General features: G+C 43.7%; 2 long non-coding RNA genes across 2 annotated transcripts in view; one reads left to right on the forward strand and one right to left on the reverse strand.

Moving 5' to 3' along the window:
- Positions 1 to 234: 234 nt before the first annotated feature.
- LOC123618458 (uncharacterized) lies at positions 235 to 21,806 on the forward strand. Its single transcript, XR_012503489.1, has 6 exons — positions 235 to 3,362; positions 4,140 to 7,566; positions 18,490 to 19,301; positions 19,520 to 20,021; positions 20,481 to 20,575; positions 21,670 to 21,806. It is a non-coding gene; the product is annotated as an uncharacterized LOC123618458 (long non-coding RNA).
- Positions 20,020 to 22,664, reverse strand: part of LOC105073359 (uncharacterized) — a 56,112-nt gene continuing 53,467 nt past the window's right edge. Inside the window, exons 9-10 of the long non-coding RNA XR_012503490.1 lie at positions 21,985 to 22,188; positions 20,020 to 21,158 (exon numbers count right to left, since the gene is read on the reverse strand). This is a non-coding gene — a long non-coding RNA (uncharacterized LOC105073359). The remainder of the gene's footprint in view (positions 21,159 to 21,984; positions 22,189 to 22,664) is intronic.

The raw sequence follows: 22,664 nt of genomic DNA on the forward strand, positions 1-22,664 counted from the left end.
AACTTACAAATTACAAAGAAAAAGACGATTTCATGTTTTCTTAAATGTAATAAAAAGTTTCCTGTTTTTAATCAAAGTCAATGCATTCAAAGTGACTATTATTCTATCTGATTTGTAGTTATTTCTTCATGTGTTGTTTTGACCAATTGGAAAAGAAGCTCTAAGAAGAGGGCTCCAAAGACGAGCTCGTGCACTTCTTCCTCAGCACTTCTGCTTCAGTGGAGGTGAGCCAGAGAAGGGACCATTACTGAAATATAGTCATAACTTTTATGGGTGGTTTGAACTTGTTAAAAGTTGTAACTGGGATTTTCTGTTCAAAGTTTCCTCAGCCCACATATCCAGAGGTCATCACAAGAGTGTTGACTAGCCAGCTTCAAAGTTCCTGAAGGCCCACCAGTCAGAATGGCCATCATTCAAAAGTCCACAAATGACAAATGCTGGAGAGGCTGTGGAGAAAAGGGAACCCTCCTGCACTGCTGGTGGGAATGCAGTTTGGTGCAGCCACTGTAGAAAACAGTATGGAGATTCCTCAAAAGACTAGGAATACACTTACCATATGACCCAGGAATCCCACTCCCAGGCATATATCCAGAAGGAACCCTACTTCAAAATGACACCTGCACCCCAATGTTCATAGCAGCACTGTTTACAATAGCCAAGACATGGAAACAGCCTAAATGTCCATCAACAGATGACTGGATAAAGAAGTGATATATTTATACAATGGAATACTACTCAGCCATAAAAATGACAACATAATGCCATTTGCAGCAACATGGATGCTCCTGGAGAATGTCATTCTAAGTGAAGTAAGCCAGAAAGAGAAAGACAAATACCATATGAGATCGCTTATATGTGGAATCTAAAAAAAAAGAAAGAAAGGAAGAAAGAAGGAAAAAAGAAGAAAAAGACAGTAAGACAGAGAAGTAGGATGGTCTGTCCAAGGTGCCCTAAAGTGAAAAAGAACCTGTAAAGAACTTCGGAAGCAGAGTGTATCCATCTGCTTAGATTTTTATTCTTGCAAAAGAGGATCTGAGTGCCCAAGATGTGCCAGACACTGAGGACCAGGGGGCGTGATTCCAACAAGCCAGGTCAGAAGCAGTCCAGTGGCTGGATACATGTGCTGGAGAAAATTTGAACAGAAAAGACTTGAACCCAGTATCAAGAGATCTAATTTAACTGCAAGTCCTGAGGCTTTGAAACCGTGTCACCTGTTAAATGGCCACCCTTTCCTGTCCCTCCAAACACCCAAACTACTTGAAAATTTTCCTCTGAATGCTCTTGCATGGTTGTGTGTGAAACCCCATTCCCCCTTCACTTTAATTAAGTAATTATTCCTTTCACCAACTCTGTCTTCCTGACAAGTTCCCACTTATCTTTCAGGGCATAACATCTAAATTTCAGCCTCTGGGAAGTTTTCTCCTGACTCTCAGCAGGCAGGCCCTTCCTTCTCTGCCTCACCCCTGGGCTGGAGGCTTCTAAAAGGTAGGCATTGTGATCTGCTTGTCTTAGCCTCCTCAGCACATGGCACAGCTTCTGGAACAAAACAGATCATATCAGGAGGTGAGAGAGTGAATCAAGGATGGTAAGAACAAACTCCAAGCAAAATAAGGAATGCCATGCTCCCTGACTCTGAGAGTTTTATAACATGTGAGAATGCCTCAAGTACAAAATACCACACAATTAGCAAACAGCTGCATATTGTGTGCCCATATATACTAAGCATAGAGTGTGCGCTGTTAGGCACCAAGCCAAGGGTAGATGGTGTGTGCTTCTTGTGACTTTATTAAAAGGCTTTCCAGGAAAAAAAAAATCCTGTCTCTTCATTTTAAATATATTCTCCAGGAGACTTCCATTTCCCTGGAATTTAGATTAATAATTCCATTTATCCCAGTAACACAATATGTGTCAAACATCACAATGTCTGAAAGAGATTAATTAATTTGCCTTGACACATAAAAAGAAGAGATTGATGAAAAAAATCTCTGGAAAGAGATTTTGATACCAAATTAAGATTTCAAAGTAAGTTGATAAACAGCAGCTTAAGAACTGGTTTATTTCCCTATGAATCTGTTTTCAGGCCCTGCCTCCGGTACACCAAGTGGTCGGGATTCTCCTTGGGTCCCCGCCCCTCAGCACTTGAATTCTGACTTGGTCTCTGTGCCCGCTCCTCACATGTACAAGTCTGGTCTTGCTTCAAGCTCTCTAGGCTTTTAAATATATTCTTTGTTCCCATTATTGCATACATTTCTGCTAGTTGGGTTCTGAGACGTATCTTTTGACAGCAGCTTTCATTTTGTTCAAGCTAGGTTTCCTCAGGCTACTTTAGATAAATCCCCTGCCCAGGACCCTCTGACCTCAGGGTTTATCTTTTGCTCAGTCAGAGCCCACAACTTATGAAAAGTGACATATGGTGTCATCAGAGTGCGCACAGCTCTGAGCCCAATGCCGGACAGCTTGAGGGCACTCAATAAATATATGTGAAATGTACTAATTGTATACTTGTTTCTAATCTATAGTGTGACTATAGCTTTTGTCATATGAGCCAGAGATAATAGAAAAAAATCAATGAAATGAGATTTTAAGCCAGGGTAAGGATCACACACACACACACACACAAAGCAGAATGAAATTTAGGAGCAAACCCATGGGGGCAGTGTGGAGTAAGAAAGGAAAAAGGAACAAGTGTAAAAATAAGAGGCAGAGGTGGATTTGAGGAAAAGCTAATGAAAATTCATCTCTGGGCCCCTTAGTTCCATTGCACAGATGAAGAAACTGAGACACAGAGAGGTAAACATCATTGTGGCAGGCAGAATAATGTGCACCCCCTACCCTTGATGTCCAGGCTCTAAGGTCTGAAACCTGCAAATGTTACCTTATATGACAAAAAGGATTCTGTAGGATGTGATCAAGTTTACAGACTTTGAGATAAAAAGTGTTCTGGATTTTCCAAGTGAGCCCAATGTCTTCATTGGAGTCTTTAATAAGTGGGGAATATTGAAAGTGGAGGGTTGGAGAGATGAAACAGAAGAAGAAAGAGGAGAAATGAGAAGCATGGGAGGAATGAGACTCACAGTTGTCGGTATTAAAGACGAATGAAAAGGGACCACAAGCCAAGGAAGGCAAGTAGCCTCTAAAATGTGGGGGACAGCACTCAGCTAACAGCCAGCAGCAACACAATGGGCACTCAGTCCTACAGCCACCAGGAACTGAATTCTGTCAGCAACACAATGAGCATGGAGTTGGATCGTGAAAGGAACCCCAAGAGCCCCCTGAAAGGGACGCAGCTGTGCTCACACCTTGATTTCAGCCTAGTAAGGCCAGTAAGCAGCCTGACTTCTGCCCTGCAGAGCTATAACATAGTAAGTCTGTGTTGTTTTAAGCTGCTTACTTTATGGGAACTTGTCACACCCATAATAGAAAAATTAAGGCAATCATATCTAGACCAAAGACTATCATGCTGAACAAAGGTAAGCCTAGAACTCTGAGCTCCTGACTACTAGCCCACCTTGGATGAAGGGGTGACTCAAAAGTGATAAGAAATCTAAAGTAAAGGAAGTACCCAAACATGGAGGTTTGATAAACCAAAAACCAGACAAGCAATTCAGAATAAAAGTCAAAGAAAAGTCAGTAACTAAAGCAACAAATAACCAGCAACCAGAGCCAAAGCCTGTGCCAGATCAGTACACGCTTCTACATGTGCTTCTTCTTCAGTAAGAAAAAGGGCAGACACCTAGAACATGACTAGCATATAGCACACAGTAAAAGTGATATTCAGTGGAAATTTATAATATTAAGTTATATAAAAAATGAAGGGAAATTAATAATTTAATGGTCTAACTTTAGAATTTGGAACAAAAAAAGAACAAAATAAACCCCAGGAAAGTATAATTAAAGATATAATAAACAGAGGAGCAAAATTAATAAACTAAAGGATAATATGGAGAGAACCAACAAAGCCAAAACTGGCTGTTTGAGAGCTATGGCCCAGCATGAATACAGATGAAGCATAATTATAAACGAATTTAATGTTCACGTAGCAAGAATCATGGCACACGCACTGATGTCACCAAAAAAAAAGAGTACATTCCAACCTTTGCAGTAAGTAACATACACTGGTTTCTCCTCGTTTTCCCTAGGTGCCTCCTGCAGTCTCTAAAAAGCAGGCTTCACGGCCACGCAGAGTGTCACACGCAAGGTTAATTTGGTTGGGGCCGTGGTGACATCCGTGCAGTGAATAATGCTATTTACACATCTGTGTGAGACGGACGTGAATGACGCAGCCCGCAATAGGGCTGCCTCTGAATGACATGGAGCTGTATTTTGCTGAGGTGTAAGAATGTCACATGTCACGTGAGCCCCTTCTCCTTAGATGGAAGCTTCCAGGTCAAAGGTGAAGACTCCGAGGACCTGTTTACATAGGATTACGGGATGCTAAGGTTTGACTCTTCTGGTTGTTTAAAATAATGGATTGAATGATCATTTTGTTTTTGTTTTATCCCTCTACTCTGTTGATCTATTTGACTCAAAAATACAGGTTATTTGGGTATCTTTAAAACTCAGCTTATACCAACTTCAACACAACAAAGGACCTTTTTTCCTCGGCTGCTGCCGAGGTGCTCCGACCTTCCGAGGGAGCTAAGGCGGCGGTGGGGTGAGGCCCCCACGTCACCCGGCGCCCAGCACCGCGCCCGCCCGGCCGCGCCAGCCCGGAGCTCGCCGCGCCCGGCCTCGCGCTCCCAGCTCGCCTGCATCTGCTCGGCCCTCGTTCTGCGCGACAATGAGGTGACCGTCACGGAGGACAAGATCAATGCCCTCATTAAAGCAGCCGGTGTCGAACCTTTCTGGCGGGGCCTGTTTGCAAAGGCGCTGGACAATGTCATCACCGGCGGCCTCATCTGCAACGTGGGGGCCACTGCACCCGCCCCCCATCCCCCGCTCCCCCCGACCCTCGATCCCCCCCCCTTCTCCCGCAGCCGGCGCCGCCCCTGCAGGGGCCCCGCCCCCGCCGCCGTTCTGCCCCCGCTGAGGAGGAGAAAGCGGAAGCAAAGAAAGGCGGATCCGGATCCGAGGAGTTTGATGATTACACGGGCTTTGGGCTTTTTGACTAAACTTTTGCAGGAGCACATTCAATAAAAAGCTGAGCTCTTTGCTGCTGTTGGTCTTGCTAAAAAAAAAAAAAAAAGTAACAACAACGGACCTGAAGCCCGGTTAGCCTTAGTGCGGATGTAAAATAAGAGGGGATAATTTACCAGTTTATCGGCTAATGTGAGACTCACCCAGCTCTGTTTGTGTGGAAGAATGTGATGCTGATGGAAAAGGTGGCTTCAGAGAAGGGTAATTAACTGGCTCAGATGGAAGGGACGAGGGACATCTAAGCAGTCAGACCTACAGCCTCCTGCCGCTCGGATTCAGTGATGCCTTGGGCCGCTGGCCGGAGGGTGGAGTGTGACTCTTGAGAAAAGCAAGCCCCAGACACTTTCTAACTCAAGTGCCTGGGTCAGAAGAGCTGTGATTCTGCATTTCTGTTGCTGCCTTGTGCCTCTGTATGTTTGCCCTCAGAAGATAAAAAGAACATGTCACAGAGTCTCTGTAAAGGGAACACAGGAAGGATAAATTATCTTAATTATTTATTTATTGAAAATATGTGCAGCCGTGGGGAAGACTTACCTTTTCCTCCACCCGGTGGGCCCTTTCAGCTCAGGCTGACTTGCTGCGCAAGAGAAGCACTTTCGGCTTTTTGTTGTTGTTGTTGTTGTTACAAAACTCAGCTATTTCCCTCACATATTACCATTTTGAACATTTTTTTTTAAACAATAGATGGTGTTGGCTCCTAACAAGACAGCAGCTTTTGGCTCCGAACTAGACATTTCCCTTCCCTACCCCCGAATTTAAAGTTCTTGTTACTAGTAGCCTCCATTTCAAAAATGCTCGTTGCCTTGAATAGATGGTGGCATATAGTACATCACAGTGCTGAGACTCTCTCTCTTCGCTGTTAAATAAAACCAAAATGAATCAACAATTTCATATTTTAGAGAATTGGAGAGCATAAGGCGGTCCTGTCCCAGTGCCAGAGTAAAAGCCCCATAAAGCATTTAAGAAGTTTATTCTTCCCAAGACATAAAAACAAAACCCACCTTAGCTTTCATCTGAGTTATGCACACCCAGTGAATGGAAGGTAGTAGACCACTCAACTAAAATAGAAAGTTAAGTAGGGAGGTCTGGAAATCAGGAGAAAAGTGCAGGCTAAAATATACATTTAAAAGCCATCACTACAGAGATGGTATTGAAGTGCTGAGAAGTTGATGTCACCTCTTGGGAGAGGGCATAGATAGAGAAGGTGGCACAAGATGAGGAGGAAATCACAAAGGAGGCTGTGAGATGGAGCAGCCTGTGGGGTGAAAGAAAGGGCAGATGAAAACAGAAGCCAAAAGAAGCAGTAAAAAAAAAAAAAAAAAAAAAGTGGAGGAGCTGGAAAAATGTTGTGTACGTGGTGACAAAGATGAGGTCACAGAATTGCACCCTGGATTGAGCAACATGGGAGTCACTGACCAGAGCAATTATGATGGAGTCCTAAGTCCAGCTCAGGCGGCTGATGGGGACAGTGAACATGAATGACAGAGCACAGAGACACGCTGACATCCAAGCTCCATGATGGCAGAGATTTTATAGTTAAGGCTTCTTTTGGTTCTCCAATGTCTAACACCTTACCCGGCAGAGATAAAATCGGTGCCCCTGGAGATGAGTATGACATTTGGGTAGCTCCCATTTTTTGGCAATTATGAATAAAGCCTGTATAATTTTCATATAGGTTTTTGTGTGAATTGAAAATTCCCATTTCCCTTTGGTAATATCTAGGGCTGGGCTTGACGGGTCATATAGCAAGGGTATGTTTAATTTTTTTAAAAATGGCTATGCCTTTTGTCAAAGCGGCTGTGCTCTCTCTTCATTCTCACCAGCAACGTATGGGCGTTCCATGTGCCCCAGCACTTTTCACTTTCAGTGTTTCATTAGTAGTAGTGGTGGTGGCAGTATTTTAACCATTCTAGTGGGTACTAGTGCTAGGTCATTATCATTTAATTTGCATTTCCCTAATGACTAAAGATATTTAGCATCTTTTCATGTGAATCTTCTCTGGACTTTCAGCTCCACTAGCACGCAGTTTACATGTTGATGCTGACCGCTGTACCCTCAGCTCTCACTTCTCGGGTATATATTGCTTTTCAAAAAGTTCTTGTTAAACAAAAGAACAGGAGAACCACAAGAAGTTATAGAACCCAGTCTTTATTCCCAGTCTTGCTAGCCTCCATAAAAGTCAGAGAAAATGAAAAGACAGGAAGTAAAATGAATGCCTAAATTACAAGAATTCCTCGTAATTCTAGAGTCAGGGCAAGAATGGAACCCCGGAGGCAGGCCGTGGTCACCACTGCCGCACCAGAAAACGCCCATCTGAGCTGGAGACAGGAAGCAGGGCTCAGAGGTGCTCAGCATCCCAAACGAGGAGGTGCCTGTGACAACCAGTGTGGCTCCAGCAACATCAATATCACTCTCTCAGAGACCAGTCAGGTACGAGACCCCTCGCCCCCTCCTTCTCCACTTCCTCCTCCTCCTCTTTCGCATCATCACCACATCTATGGAGCAATCACAGTGTGCCAGCACCGTTCCGTAAGCACTTTGCGGGAGGTGTGTCACACAGTCCTCGCAACAGCTCTGAGGACCTTGTAATACTATTGTTTCCATTTTGTAAATGACTAACTGGTGCTTACAGCCTGCTGGAGGTCATAGCTGACCTTCACAACTGGTTTCATGACTGGGCCTCAAAGTCTGCCCTGTCGGACAGCGAAGCCTCTGCTGCTGTGCTGTATGCAGCCGCCTGCTCAGTGAGGTTTCTTTGCTGTCTCTTCCAACAAGATTCATTCTACAGTAATCTGCTTCCAGTTTGTCCATTTCCTTGGAGGTGAGGCCCCTCAGGCCAGCCTACTGCATAGACCAATCAGGTAATGCGATTTCAGGGACACCGGGGAGGCCCAGATGGCCTAAATTCTCTTTGATGCAATGATCAATAAATATTTCATCCTTTAACTTAAGAGTTTGGGCTGCAAGGTTGCCAAAGAAAGATAATGTTTTAGTAGCTTATAAAGTTAATATGGGTGGGAAAAACCTGAGAGAAGGTTTTGATGGAAGGAGGGGGGAAAAGAAACATGAGAACAGTGAGTACTTGAGAAGACAGAGGTACAGGTGAAAAGATACAAACTAGAGAGACTAGGGGAACCAAAGATAGAGTGCTTGATACGCATTTAGTCAATAAAAATAAATAAAAAGTAACCTTGAGCCACTTCTCAATTTTACGCCCTGGGAGCTCTGGCTTTTCTTGTGCTCAGCGTTCTTCCTGGCAGAGTGACAGGCTACAGAGCCCCCGCATCAGCTCTGTCCTTCACCTTAATCAACTGGGGAGCCCTGGTGGGTGGAGACTCTCATCCAGCATGAAAGCTAAGGAAGTAACTGCCAGGTGATCCCCCCTCTTGCATCGGCCTTGATTCCACTGAGCCAAATGTCATCCTGCTCAAAGAGACCATCAAATGGTTTCTGAGCAGCTTGAGGTTCAATAAAATGCAACACATTTTTCCTCCAGCACTTTGCCCTTAGTCTTTGTGACCAAACAGCCAAAGTAAAACTCATTTGTGGAACTGAGTAAAATAGAGAGATGAAGACACAGAGCGTGGTTGGCCAGGCCAAGTCCCTCACCTACCACAGTTTAAGAGTTTGAGGCTCTTGTGGATGAAGCAGGGGTACCAGGAGGACAGACAGACAGTCTATATGGTGGGGAGACTGTGATGATAGTGGGTCGTGGGTGTGATCAGGAATAAGAGCAGAAAAGCTTGGGAATGGACTAGAGACAAACTAGGAGCTTCTAACCTCCCACTCCTAATTCCTTCCACACTGGAATTGAACACTGACTCATCCGGACCCTTTTTCATGCAGGCTGCTCTGTCCACTTCTTGTATTTACAGGGACAGATGATATGACCAGGAAGTGGTGATGCAATTAACCAGGAGTGGAAACTGGAGGGTGAAGTTCGGAGAAGAAAATGAGTTTTGCATTATGTATACTGTGAATTTCTGGTAGATAATTCATGTGAAGATGTCCAGTGGGGACATGAGTCTAGAAATTAAAAGAAGTACATGGGGCTGGACCCAGAGATGTCAGAGTTATCAGCAAGTGGGTTGCAATCAAAATCAGTCCAGTGCAGCTCTCATTCAGGAACCAGTCACCCTTGCTCACCTTGCTGAATTTGCCAGACACTGGACTAGATTATGCTCCAGTTCCTGCATCTGGATCCCTGCCCTATCCACAATCCCTCAACTCCTCTTTTGGTCCCTTACATCATTATTCTAAGACTGAGAAACCCTCCCTTGCTCTTTTGGTACCTTCCCATCTGCCCCTTAACACTGCCCTATATGAGACAAAGATTGACCCCCCTTGCTTGTGCCTGGTGTATTTGCCCATCACTACAGTGTGGGCACTTTCTGGCCTTTACTGCTCCAGAGGAGAGTTTCACTGATCTCCACACCTCATGCAGAGGTTACATGTCCCATCTGGGCATCACTGCTAGAGCCACTTGTGAGACCACCCCAGAGGTCCATCCCTATAGCTGTCTGACCTCGAATTCTATGTTCACCAAGCTGCCATGTAGGGAAAACATTGATTATCCTGGATCCATCTCATCCAGTCTCTTCTTAGTCCTTTTTCTGCCTCTCTAAACAACACTCATTAGCATCCACCCAAACTCATCTATTCTCATTGCCTTGGCTCCAACTCTGCGTCCCACTTCCTCTGTAACTGGAAAGCTGCTGCTTCTCCGTGGGGCTTCTGATAAACCTACCCAGCTCTTTCATGTATGACTACAACATTAGGTTGGAATTCCCGGGAAACAGACCCTCAGCTGGAGCTCCGCAGGCGGGAGGCTTATTGGGGGCACTCAATGGAGCAACGCTGGTCAGGAAGTGAGGGGAGCAGGACTGGCTGGGCCGAGGGGGAAGCTGGACTGTGTTGCTTTTGCACCCGGGGTCTTAGCCAATCCTACACGGGTGAGCCCATTTCTTATCCAGCCGGCCGTGCCTGTCTTAGGTTGTCCTCCTCTGAGGATCTTACCCGTCACTGGCCGGCCAGCCGTCCACACTGGACACATTAGCCCATTTCTTATCCAGCCGGCCGTGCCTGTCTTAGGTTGTCCTCCTCTGAGGATCTTACCCGTCATTGGCCGGCCAGCCGTCCATACTGGACACATCAGGCCATCTCTGATCCAGCCGGCTGTGCCTGTCTTAGGTTGTCCTCCTCTGAGGATCTTACCCGTCACTGGCTACCCAGCCGTCCACACTGGACACATTAGGCCATCTCTGATCCAGCCGGCCGTGCCTGTCTTAGGTTGTCCTCCTCTGAGGATCTTACCCGTCACTGGCCAGCCAGCCGTCCATACTGGGTACATTAAGTAGGCCATTTCTTATCCAGCCTGGATGCATGACTTTCCTCACAGCTTGTTTATCAGTTCAGCCCATGGCTTATTCTCTAGAGCCTTCAGATGGGGACATACAGAGGGGAAAGCTATCATCCTAGAACTCCACACCAAGTAAAAATGAAGATGATATAATACCAGGCAAACACAAGCTTAGAGGATTCACTGCCAGCAGGGCTGCACTGTGAGACACGTTAAAAGAAAGTTCATCAAGCCAAAAGAAAATGACACCATCTAGATGGAAATGTGAATTTAAAGGAATGGTGAGCTGGAAAGTATCAATACTTGAGTAAATATAAAGATTTTTTCCTCACTTTTATTAAATTTAAAAGATGATTTAAAGCACACTAACAATAATGTATTATGGGGCATCATAACATGAAGAAGTAAAGGAGGACTAAATAGGAAGGAAGAAATGGAAGTTTATTGTTTCAAGGATCGTACACTCTACGTAACTGGTATATTATTTGAAGATTGGCTATCATCAGTTAAAGATGTGCAAAGTCTAGAGTAACCATTGTGAAACAACAGAAGCAGAGCTAATAAGCCAGGATTGGAGATAAAAGGGGTTCATTTAAACAACAATAACAACTTAACTCAAAACAGGGCAGGGAAGTGGGAAAAGGACATAAAGAACACACAGGACAAATAGAAAACTAGTCACACTAAGGGTAGCTTGAAACCCAAACATATCATAATTACATTATATAAAATGGTCTTTTTCAAAACAAAACTCCAAGTAAAAGTCAGAGATGGGCAGACTGGATCAAAACAACAGCAACAACAACAAAAACAAGACCCAACTCCATGCTGTCTACACACACACAGACACAGATTCAACACAGAGACAGAGACAGGTTAAAAGTACAAGAAAAGATAAAAAACATCCCACAAAAACACTAACCAAAAGAAAGCTGGGCAACTACACTAGTATCAGCTCAAAAAATACTGAGGATGGAGAGACATTACATAATAACAAAGGAGTCAATGGACCAAGAGGACAGGACAACCTTAAATGTCTGTCAGAAGTGAACTTCAAAATACAGGAAGCAAAAGCAGAACAGAAGAGACAAATCCACAGTTACAGCTGGACAGTTCAACATTTGTTTCACAATAACTGACAGAACAAGAGGTCAGAAAATGAAGCTGACCACCTTGATCTAATGGGCATTTACAGAATACACTACCCAGAACAGCATATAAACATTCTTTTCATGTACACTTAAAACATTCACCAAGACAGATCATATTTTAGGCCGTACAACAATTCTCAATGAATTTAAAGAGAACTGAAATCATACCAAGTCGTTTCTCTGACCACAAAAGGATTAAGTTAAAACAGTAACTGGAAAGTACTCCAAATACTTGGAAATTAAGTAATTCACTTCTAAATAAACTATGAAGGTCAAGGAAGAAATCACAAGATAAAATAAAAAGGATTTTCAATGGAAATGTTAAAAAAAAAAACACAACACTGTTATATGTAGCTAAAACAGTTGTCTGCAGGAAATTTATTCTTTTTTGATTTTTATATTAGGAAAGAAAGAAGTCTCAAATAAATGACCTAAGCTTCCATCTTAAGTTATCAGAAGGGGAGCAAATTAAACCCACAAAATCAGAAAGAAATGATAAAGAGTAGAAATTATGGAACTAAAACCATAAAGGCAATAGAGAAAAATCACTGATACCAAACATTAATTTTTTGAGAAACCAGTAGTATCATATAGCTATAGCCAGACTAATAAAGAGAAAAAGAGAAATGACAAATTCTCAACATTAGGAATAAAAATAATAACACTACAGACCATACATGTATTCAAAAGAGAAAAATAAAACACCTTTATGCTCATAAACTTGACAACTTAGCTGAAATGGACAAGTTTCTGGAAAGACCCAAAATATCAAGACTCACTCAAGAAAAAATTAAAAAGCCAGTAACAGCACTTTGTCTATCAAATGAATTAAATTAGTGGTTAAAAACTTCACAAACTCCAGGCTCTAAATTCACTGTTGAATTTCACCAAATTTTGAGAAAGAAGTAACACAAATCCTACCAGAAAGCAGAAAAGGGAACAAATTCGAACTCATTTTATGAGACTACGACTACTCTAATACCAAAATCAGACAAACATTTTACTTTAAGTATGCAAGGTTGTAAGTTTAACACTGAAAATCAATCAATGCATTTCATATTAAAAGAAAAACCACAGGATCCTATCAATAAATGTGGAAAAAGCATGAGATAAAATTCAATATATAATCATGACTTTAAAAAAGAAAAAAAAATTTTAACAAACTAGGATTAAGAGGAATTTCCTCAACATACTAAAGGGCACACATGAAAAACTTACACCTAACATCATACTTAACAGTGAAAGACTGAATGTTTGTCCTTAAGACAGAACACAGCAAGGACCTCTCACTAATTCTATTCAAAATATACTAGAGATTGTGGCCAGTGAAATAAAGCAAAAAAATAAATTTAAAAAATACACACACACACAATCATATATATGAATAAAAGGAAAATGTAAAACTTTCTTCATTCACAGATATGTTCCAAATAGAAAATTCTAAGAAATCGACAAAAAAATGGTATTAGAACTACTATGTGAGTTTAGCAAAGCTGCAAGACAGAAGGTCAGTGTATAAAAATCAACTATACTGCATGAAAATATTAACTACTCAGGAATAAATTCTACAGAATATGCGAGAGATCTCTACTCTGAAACATATACAATATTGCTGGAAGAAATTAAAGAAGACTAGACCTAGAACAGTTGAAACAATTTTGGAAAAAAACTAAGTTGGAAGACTTACACTGTTTGATTTCAAGACTTACTATAAAACTAAAGTAATAAAGACAGTATGGTATTGGTTAAAAAAGAAAAAAGACATGTACATCAATATAACAGGAAGAAATGTCCAGAGATATGCTATGATGTCAAGATAGATCAATGAATAAATTAACACATCACAGTTACTAGGTGAATAAATTGTGTACAACCCCCTCAATTAGCATGTCCATTTGCACCCAACATGTTTTCCTAGGAACAACCACAGCTCCTGTCTTGCTTCTAAGCCCTCTCTGAAACAAAACCTTTCAGAAGGGATGTGAGGATCACACTAGATTTTTGGGCAAAGGCTCAAGATAGTAAAAATAATCAAGTTAGTCAGTTTACTAGAGATAAACCATTGCTTTACTGAATGTGAATTTTGCTAGGCCAATCTTAAAAACATTTAAAAACTAAGCTCCTAAAACCAGTATCACACAAAAACAAAATATCATAACAGAATACTAAAACAACTATATGGAAACAAATTGGACAACCTAGAAGAAATGGACAAGTTTCTGAAAACATACAGTCCACCATGATAGAAGAAGAAATAGACCACTAGAATAGACCAATCACTAGAAATGAAACAATTAGCAATAATTAGAAATCAGCAAAAAAAAAAACCCCTGCAAACAAAAGTCCAGACGAGATGGCTTCACTCAGGAATTTTACAAAACATACAAAGAACTCATACCAATCCTGTTCAAATTCTAAAAAGATTGAAAAGGAAAGAATACTCCTAAACTCATTCTATGAACCATCACCCATATACCAAAACAAAACACACTACCAAAAACGAAAATTATAGGTCAATATCACTGATGAACATACATCTAAAAATCATCCATAAAATATTAGCAAACAGAATCCAACAACACATAAAAAACATCATACAACATAATCAAGCTGGATTCATCCCAGGGACACAAGGATGGTTCAAAATACACAAATGAATCAATGTGACATACCACTTCACAAAATAAAGGACAAAAACCACGTGGTCATCTCAATGGATGATGAAAAAGCAAAACAAAATTCAGCCATCTATGATAAAAGCTTATAATAAAGTGGGCATAGAGGGAACATATCTGAACAAAATAAAAGCTATTTATGAAAAACCTACAGCTAACACAGTACTAAAAGTGAAAAACTGAAAAATATGCCACTAAAATCTGGAACAAGACAAAGATGCCCACTCTCACCCCCTTTTATTCAATATAGTATTGGAAGTCCTAGCCATAGCAACTAGACAACAAAAAGAAATAAAAGGGGTCCAAATTGAAAGAGAAGAGGTAAAATTGTCATTATATGCAGATTACATGATACTATCTATAGAAAATTCTTAAGGCTCCACACAAAAATGACTAAAGCTAATTAAAGTATTTGGCAAGGTAGCAGAATACAACATCAACCTACAGAAATCAGTGGCATTTCTTCACATGAATGTAATACTCCCTTTTAAAATTGCATCCAAAAAATAAAATACTTAGGAATAAATCTACCCAAGGACGTGAAAGACTTAAATGCAGAGACCCATAAAACACTTAAGGGAATTAAAGAGGACTTAGAGAAACCGAAAGATAGCCCATGTCCTTATATTGGAAGAATATTGTTAAAATGGCCATACCTGCCCTGAGGCATCAACAGACTGAATGCAGATCCCTACCAAATCACCCAGGACATTTTTCACAGAACTAGAAAAAATCATCTTAAAATTTATATGGAATCAGAGAAGACCCAGTATTACGGAAGCATTACTCAAGAAAAAGAACAAAGCTGGAGGAATAACCCTCCCAGACTTCAGACAGTACTACAGACCTACAATCAAAACAGCACGGTATTGTTACAAAAACAGACATATGGATCAATGGAACACAAATGAGACCCCAGAAATAAACCCACAAACTTTTGGTCAATTAATCTTTGACAAAGGAGGCAAGAACATACCATGGAGGGAAGACAGTCTCTTCAGCAAAGGCTGCAGGGAAAACTGGACCGCTGCATGGAAATCAATGAAGTTAGATGACTGTCTAACATTGCACACAAAAATAAACTCATAATTGCTTAAAGACTTAAACAGAAGACCAGAATCTATAAACCTCTAAGAAGAAAACATAGGCAACACATTATCTCACATACATCTCAGCAATGTTCTCCTAGGACAGTCTGCCCCAGCACCAGAAAGAAAACCACAAGCAAACACACACATGGGGCCTAGCAGAACTCACAAGCTTCCACACAGCAAAGGGAACCGTAAGCAAAACAAAAAGGTAACATACTGAATGGGAGAAAATACTTGCAAATGATTCGACTGACAAAGGCTTAATTTCCAGACTACATAATCAGCTCGTACAACTTAAAAACCAAAAAACAAGCACCCCAATCCCAACATGGGCAGAAGACCTGAACACACATTTCTCCAATGAAGACATACAAATGGCCAACAGGCACATGAAAAAAATACTCAATATCTTTATCAGAGAAATGCAAGTCAAAACTACAGTGAGGTAACTATCACCTCTCACACACAGTCAGAAAGGCCATCATTCAACAAAAGTCCACAAAGGAGAAATGCTGGAGAGGCTGTGGAGAGAAGGGGACAATCCTACACTGCTGGTGGCAATGTAGTTTGGCATAGCTACTGTGAAAAACACTTGGAGACTAAATAAAACTAGACTTGCCAAAAGATTTTGATCTCGGGAGGAAGGCCGACAAGTTCCCAAAGCCCCGGGCCTCGTCTGTTATTCCAACCTGGAGGGTCCAAGGTGGCCCGAAGTCGCCAGGCAGGTCCACCTGAGCAGGAAGGCCATGGCCTGAGGGCCAGTCGGAGGTGCTCCAAGGCCAGCCCGGCGCCCTCCCACCTCCCGGGGCTGCTCCCACTTTCCCAAACCCACGTGAGCGGCGATGAAGACATCAGGGTTCAGTGACTACTAATGGCGGGGGCGATGCACCATGAACCAGGGCGGCAGCCCAGACCCGCATCAGGGTCCTGACGGGCTGTGTGGCCCGGGCCTCACCTGCGCAGCCCTCCCTGTGTGCCTCCCCAACGCAGCCCAGGCCTCAACCACCGGCTCCCCGACCTGCGCGCCCCCACCAGCGCCCCCTTACCTGCCAGGCGACAGCAGCAGAGGCGAAGGCATGTGGCAGCCCAGACCCTGGGCTGTGTTCCTCCTAGGGAAGCTGGTCCAGGAGCACCCGGCTCGGGCCCAGCTCCCACAGGCTCTGGGCGGGCTCCCGCGCCTTCGCGCGTGCGCGTTCACGTCCACTCCCCTCCCCCGCCCCCTGCCAGTAGCAGTGACAATCGGGCTGGGGCTCCCGCACTACGGGACATGGCCAGTGGGGCCGAGAGGGGCCGAGCCCGGCCATGCAAGGCCAGGCCGTGGGGCGGTGGGGCTGGTCCACCCGGCGGCCCAGGACTGGCCAGCGAAGTTCCCACCCCTAATGCCCCCCCAACCCAGCCACCGACAGGGTCCCCTCCACCCCAGCACCCAATCAGAACCAGCACTGGCCCCGGGCCAGGCCACACCCCACAGTTCCAATTCCCCCTGCTGGCCACCACACAACACCTCCAGCCCCGTCACAGCCCCCACACCCCCCGGCCAGGCCTCATCCATGACATGGTCCCCAAGACAAGGCTCCTTCTCCTCATACTGAGGTCCCCACCCCACACTCCACCCCACTAGCTTCTAACTTACAGCCCCTGCAAACAAGCTGACCCCTCATGCTTCACCCCGGGTCCACCCATCATCCTGAGATGGTCCCCTCACCCCAGGATTAGCCCCCATCCCTCAACCGGGTTCCCCTATTCCAAGCGCCCCTTACCCCGGGATGGCCCCCTCACACTTCAGCCAGGTGACTTCCACTCTGGGCAGCCCCTCACTCCTCAACCTGACTCCCCGCGGGAGCCCCCCCTCATTCTGCACCCCTAACCCGAGCTGACCCCCTCACTCCTCACCCCACTGGGGGTGGGGCGGTCTGCGCTCAGGTCATCATGCTCACAGCCACCAGACAGGGATCCCGAGCAGTGCGCGGACACACACCCCAGTGTCCGAGGCTCCGCTGGGGCGTGGTGGGCTGGGCTGGTGCAAGGTGATGCAAAACTGTCCCCAGTCTGGCACAAAACATTACAACTTCAGGGGTGGGGAGGGTATAGCTCAGCAGTAGAGTGAATGCTTAGCATGCACGAGGTCCTGGGTTCATTCCTCAGAATCTCCATCAGTAAATACATAAATAAACGCAATTACCACCTTACCCACCAGGGGAAAAAAATTACTACTTCATAAATTTTAATAGGCCCATTTCTGTGATAGAAAGGCTTGTACACCAGAAATTGACCTATTGTCTCTGACTATACTTTAAAAATTATTCATCAGCCCTCTAAAGTGACACATTTTCCAGGCCCCCACTTAGGAAGCTTACATTTGTGTACCTCTAGCCCTGACACTCAGAGGCCTGAAGTTCCAATACATCTAAATTTTAAGTATCCTATTTGGAAGGATATGTTCCATTCAAGGAGCTATAAGGGGTAACATGTAGGTACCCACAGGGGATTTTTGTATGTTTTTAGCACCTGCTGCCTAAAAGGCTGCAAACTGAACTTTTATACAGTTTAAAAAAGAAAACTGAAGCTATTATGAGTAGTCTTTCCCCATGAAGCATGCACACCTCACGTCAGAAAGCCCAGTTCTCTCGTAATATGTGTGCAAGAGTGTGAGAACCTTTCTCCCTTGAATTAAGAGCAAGCACTGTCTGAAGTAAACAAGTAACATGGGTGTGCGCATTGCTTCTCAGACACTCGCAAGATTCGGGATGGGTGAGCACCAGACCCTGTCAGCCGGGACTAGTGCTAACACGGACACAGAGAGCAAGGCCCAGCTGGTGGTGGGGGCTTTCTCATCATTGTCACTGCCATCCAGACTCTACTGTGATGCTTCTAGTTTTAGATGGAGAGAGTCCAAGCCCCTCCTTCTGGGTGTGCAAGTCTATAGAATCAAAGCCCAGCCCTGCCTGGGTCACAGACTGGCAGTTGCGAAGGAAGTGAGGCCTGAACGGAATTTTTCAACTTAATGTTTTCTCTGTTATTTCTCCAATATGTATTTATAATAATAATATATATCTTTTTTTTTTAATCTACGGAAGGATTTTTTTCAGAACATCGAAGGAAGTATTTTTACAGCCAGTCTCCACAACAAATGGCTCAGTGTCCTTGATGAACGGAATGCGGAGGAAAAAATAACTGCCACCCGGAGGTAATGACAGTCACACTCCAAAAACACAACCAACATCCTCTTAGGAAAATATCAGCTCATAGTTCACAGCTTTGTCTACTAAAGTAATGACCAGTGTCAAAGGGCTGCATCTGCTACCCACAGAAGCCACCTGAAAAACAGATGCATGCACTCCTGCTGTTACTCAATTCCTGTTTTTATCCTAATCTTATTAATATGGACTCCAGACCAGTTAACACCTGCTGAAGACACGGAACTGCTGCAGATGAAATCCACTGGTCAAAACAGAGATGCCAGAGAACGAATCTGCCAGTGTTACAATCTTAATTTTTCAAATACTTAACCACAGAAGTTAGTATCTGGTCCAGAAATTGAAATCAATGAAACATTTCTGTGTGCATTCACGCTTAGAACTCTGCGAGAGAGGACTGTGTGCATGGTTTACAATCACGTACTCTATTCTCTGTCTCTGTATTTCCATTTTCTAAGCAAAACGACATGCTTTGTTTAAAAGTGCATTTTCCTGTCTGTACGCTTTTGGACCAGCTGCCAAGAGCCAGTGTTGACCTCCTGAGACACCTTTTTCGAGTGCTGCACAACACTGAGCAACACTCCTCATTCAATCAGATGACAGCTTATAACTTATCACGCTGTCTAGCCCCAAGCCTTCTTGGTCCACCTAATGCCACCAGCTCACAATCAGAAGAGGACTTCACAAAAAAGGTAATGAGACCTCTCATCTTCATGCCTTGTGGGGCATGGTCCCCACTTTGAACCTGAAACCTGAGGTACTAGCCATGATAGTCCAGGTTTTTCAAGTGCACATCTTAAACATGCTCCCCTGGAGTGGCAGAGTCACTGACCTGGTGGGGTGAGGGGAGGTGGTGGGTCGTTAAGTGGGAAACTGAGAGCAGTAGAGGCATTTCTCCTTTCCCATCCAGGAGACTGAACCACAGAGAGCTAAGAGCAGGATGATGGGACAGAACAGAACCTGAGCTTTGGGGTCTGACAGCCGAGGCTCAACTCTCAGCCTAATCACTGAGGGAGTGTGAACTACGGCGAAGGTCCCATCGTTTCATCATCACAGAATGACAACACCACCCAGCTCCTCTGGTCACTGCTGGCACATCGCGTTGGCTTGGGCAAGATGAGCACCCACGGCTCCACATACACTGGCCTTCCTCTGCCAGCTGTGGTCCCTCACAAGGACACTCGGCTCCTATGTCACCCCCACTGCAGGGTGAGGGGGCTAGGAAAAGATTCCAGAACATCCAGAGACACAACAGGCCTAATCATATCACAGCTCTGCCCCAAGCTCAACCGGACAGCCAGCATGAGATGAGGCAGTGCAGACACGTCTCCTCTCCAGCTGCTTCCTTCCTTCACAAGAAAAATCACAGAAATCTCTGCTTCTGAACTTTCACATATTTCCTCACTTAAGAAGTAAATTTCTCAAGTTTTTGTCTATTGGATGCTTTATGAATTTTTGTAAGATGCTATATGTCAATTTATCTCAATAAAACTGAAGAAAATGAAACAAAAACAAATAAAATTTAGTAAGAGAATATGCAGATTCATCTCAAGAATCCTTCATAGGTCACTTGAAAATTGTCCTAGTTTTAAACATGTAACCATCGTTACAAAAACATTAGCTATTGAACAAGGCCACAAATTATAATTTTAACCCACTGATTTAAAAGAATTTTAAAATCTGTACCCAAAGTACTCATGAAAGTATCACTATTTCTTAGAGAAAACTGATTTGTAGACTCATTTTTTTAATCAACTCTGAATTTTTCTCAGAATTCTCTTACAGGTTTTAGATCAAAGACTTACATATGAAATGATTTCTAACTGTGCCATATGGAAAAGAACACCCTGCTGCGCCCTCATGTGTTTCAGGTTTCTCTGGTACAGTTCCTCCTTGAGAACTGCCTCCAGCTCCGGGGAGAAGACACCCCTTCCCTCTGGGAAGCACGCGGCCACTCCTGACAAAGGTGACATCGCTACTGACAGGGAGGGGGCGGCAGGGTGTGGGAACCATGTAACTGGCTTTGGTGGGAAAGGCAGCAGGGCTGCCAGGGCTCATGGGAGACGCTCGGACAGTGCAGTTCTGGAGCCCAAATCACATCGCAAGAGCAGTGATCTCCACCTGCTCCACGTCAGGGCCGCTTTCATACTGTCCTGAGACCAAAGAAAGGATAAGGCAGATCTGACTGCAGGAAGTTGCTAGTACAGCATTAGGAGACATTAGGGTATAATACAGTGTTTGGAAATTTTTTCAAACAAAACTTTAAATGGGACTCATATATATGAGATGTGCTCAGGCTGAAACTAGAGTGAGGGGCCAGAGCACTGCCTTGTTTATTCCCCACCCCCTTTTTTCCTGCTTAATGGTACCTGAGGTACCACAGGTTTCCAGTGCCTTTGAAACAGGTTGAAAAGAACCTGCATCAATGAGAAAAAAAGGACTTGATTTGATGTGAAACCACCTTTCCAGACTGTCAGCGCCTGGGCCCCTGTTCACCAGCTGTGTTACCTCTGGCCAGTTATTTTAGCTCGCTTTCAGTTTCTTCATCTCTAAAATGTGAATAAAAACAACATCTAAATTTTAGGATTATTGTCAAGATTAATCATGGATGTAAACTAAATTTGTGAAAAAGCAATTACTGGGGCCAGTAGAAGTTCCTCTGAGAACCCTGAGCTAGGACTGTCTGAGCCTAGGTCATCACAGCTAACTGGCTGCAGTCCATTTCATAACGATGAGGTTAGATTCAGAACCTGGGGACATGGATCATGAGACTCTTTGAATGAGGGGGGGCAGGTAATTAGGTTGGTTTGTATGTTTGTTTTTTATGTTAATGGAGGTACTGGGGCTTGAACCCACAACCTCATGTGTAGTAAGTACGCACTGAACCACTGAGCTATCAGCCTCTCCCAATCCCTTTGCAGTTTTGACATTTTTTGGTTTTATGACATTTATCTCACTGCTTTGAGGAAATCTTTAGGAAAATCTATTTAATCAGGAATTTACTTGAGTCTAGAACCTGAGACTGTGCTTTACTAAGATAACTGTTTTTGAATTCATCAGTGACAACAGGACAACCCCTGGAATCAACACGAATGACAGTGGCAGTTATTTTCAAAAGTCCACAAGGACAGTATGAGGCCAAGTGCCCAACTACCACGGGTCTGCACACATGCCTGTCCACGATTCTTGAAGTCCCTGAAGAACAGAAGTGGCCATAATCACATTTGACCCTTCCTCTCTTCTATCTTTATTCCTCACATATTGTTTCACTTTTCTTCCTCCTCTATTCTGCATGTTTACAATGATTTATTAAAAATGGGTTAGTAACCACTTTATTTGCTTATGGCCCATATTAACACCTTGGTGGAGGCTCACCTGGGCAGTCTGCGTCTCAACTAAGGTCACTTCTGCACCTGCAGTCAATGGGCAGCTCAGCTGGGGCTGACTCACGTGTCTGTTGGCTAGTGCTGGCTCTAGGTGGATCCTCATCTCTTCAGCAAGCGAGCCCAGCCTTCTTCATACGGTGGAGGAAGAGCTCCCAACAACAAGACGCTTTTCAAGAGTCCATGTAGGGGAGGGCTGCACAAAGGACCACAAGGATAATGAGTTATTCATCACTTACTGAGGGCTGTGACTGTCATCGACCACACGATACCCAGAACCCGAGATGCATTCCTACCGCACACCTACTCTTCTTCATGAGCTGTTAATCCTCTGTTCTTTACACCAGCATTTTCGTAGGATATTAAGACGTTTGCTAGGGAGTATCTTTGAAATAATCATTGATTTTCCCCTTACGTATTTCTTGCTCTATCTTACTCCCTGCCTTAAGCTGTCTTAAGAGACAGACCATTCCTCAGAGAACAGAAGTTACAGAAGAATATGAGGAATAACAGAGCTGTTTGTTGCCTATGAGTTTTAAGCATTCAGTTTTCTAGGAAACAAAAATAATTCATGGCATAAAGATTTAGGTGGGAATCTCATGGGGAAAGCCCAGAACAACGAGGTGTACAGGACATGTGCACCGTTTCCTGAATAGAAAACAACAGGAATCA

This window comes from Camelus bactrianus, chromosome 31 (genome assembly GCF_048773025.1).
Source record: "Camelus bactrianus isolate YW-2024 breed Bactrian camel chromosome 31, ASM4877302v1, whole genome shotgun sequence".
In the NCBI taxonomy this organism is placed as follows: Eukaryota; Metazoa; Chordata; class Mammalia; order Artiodactyla; family Camelidae; genus Camelus; species Camelus bactrianus.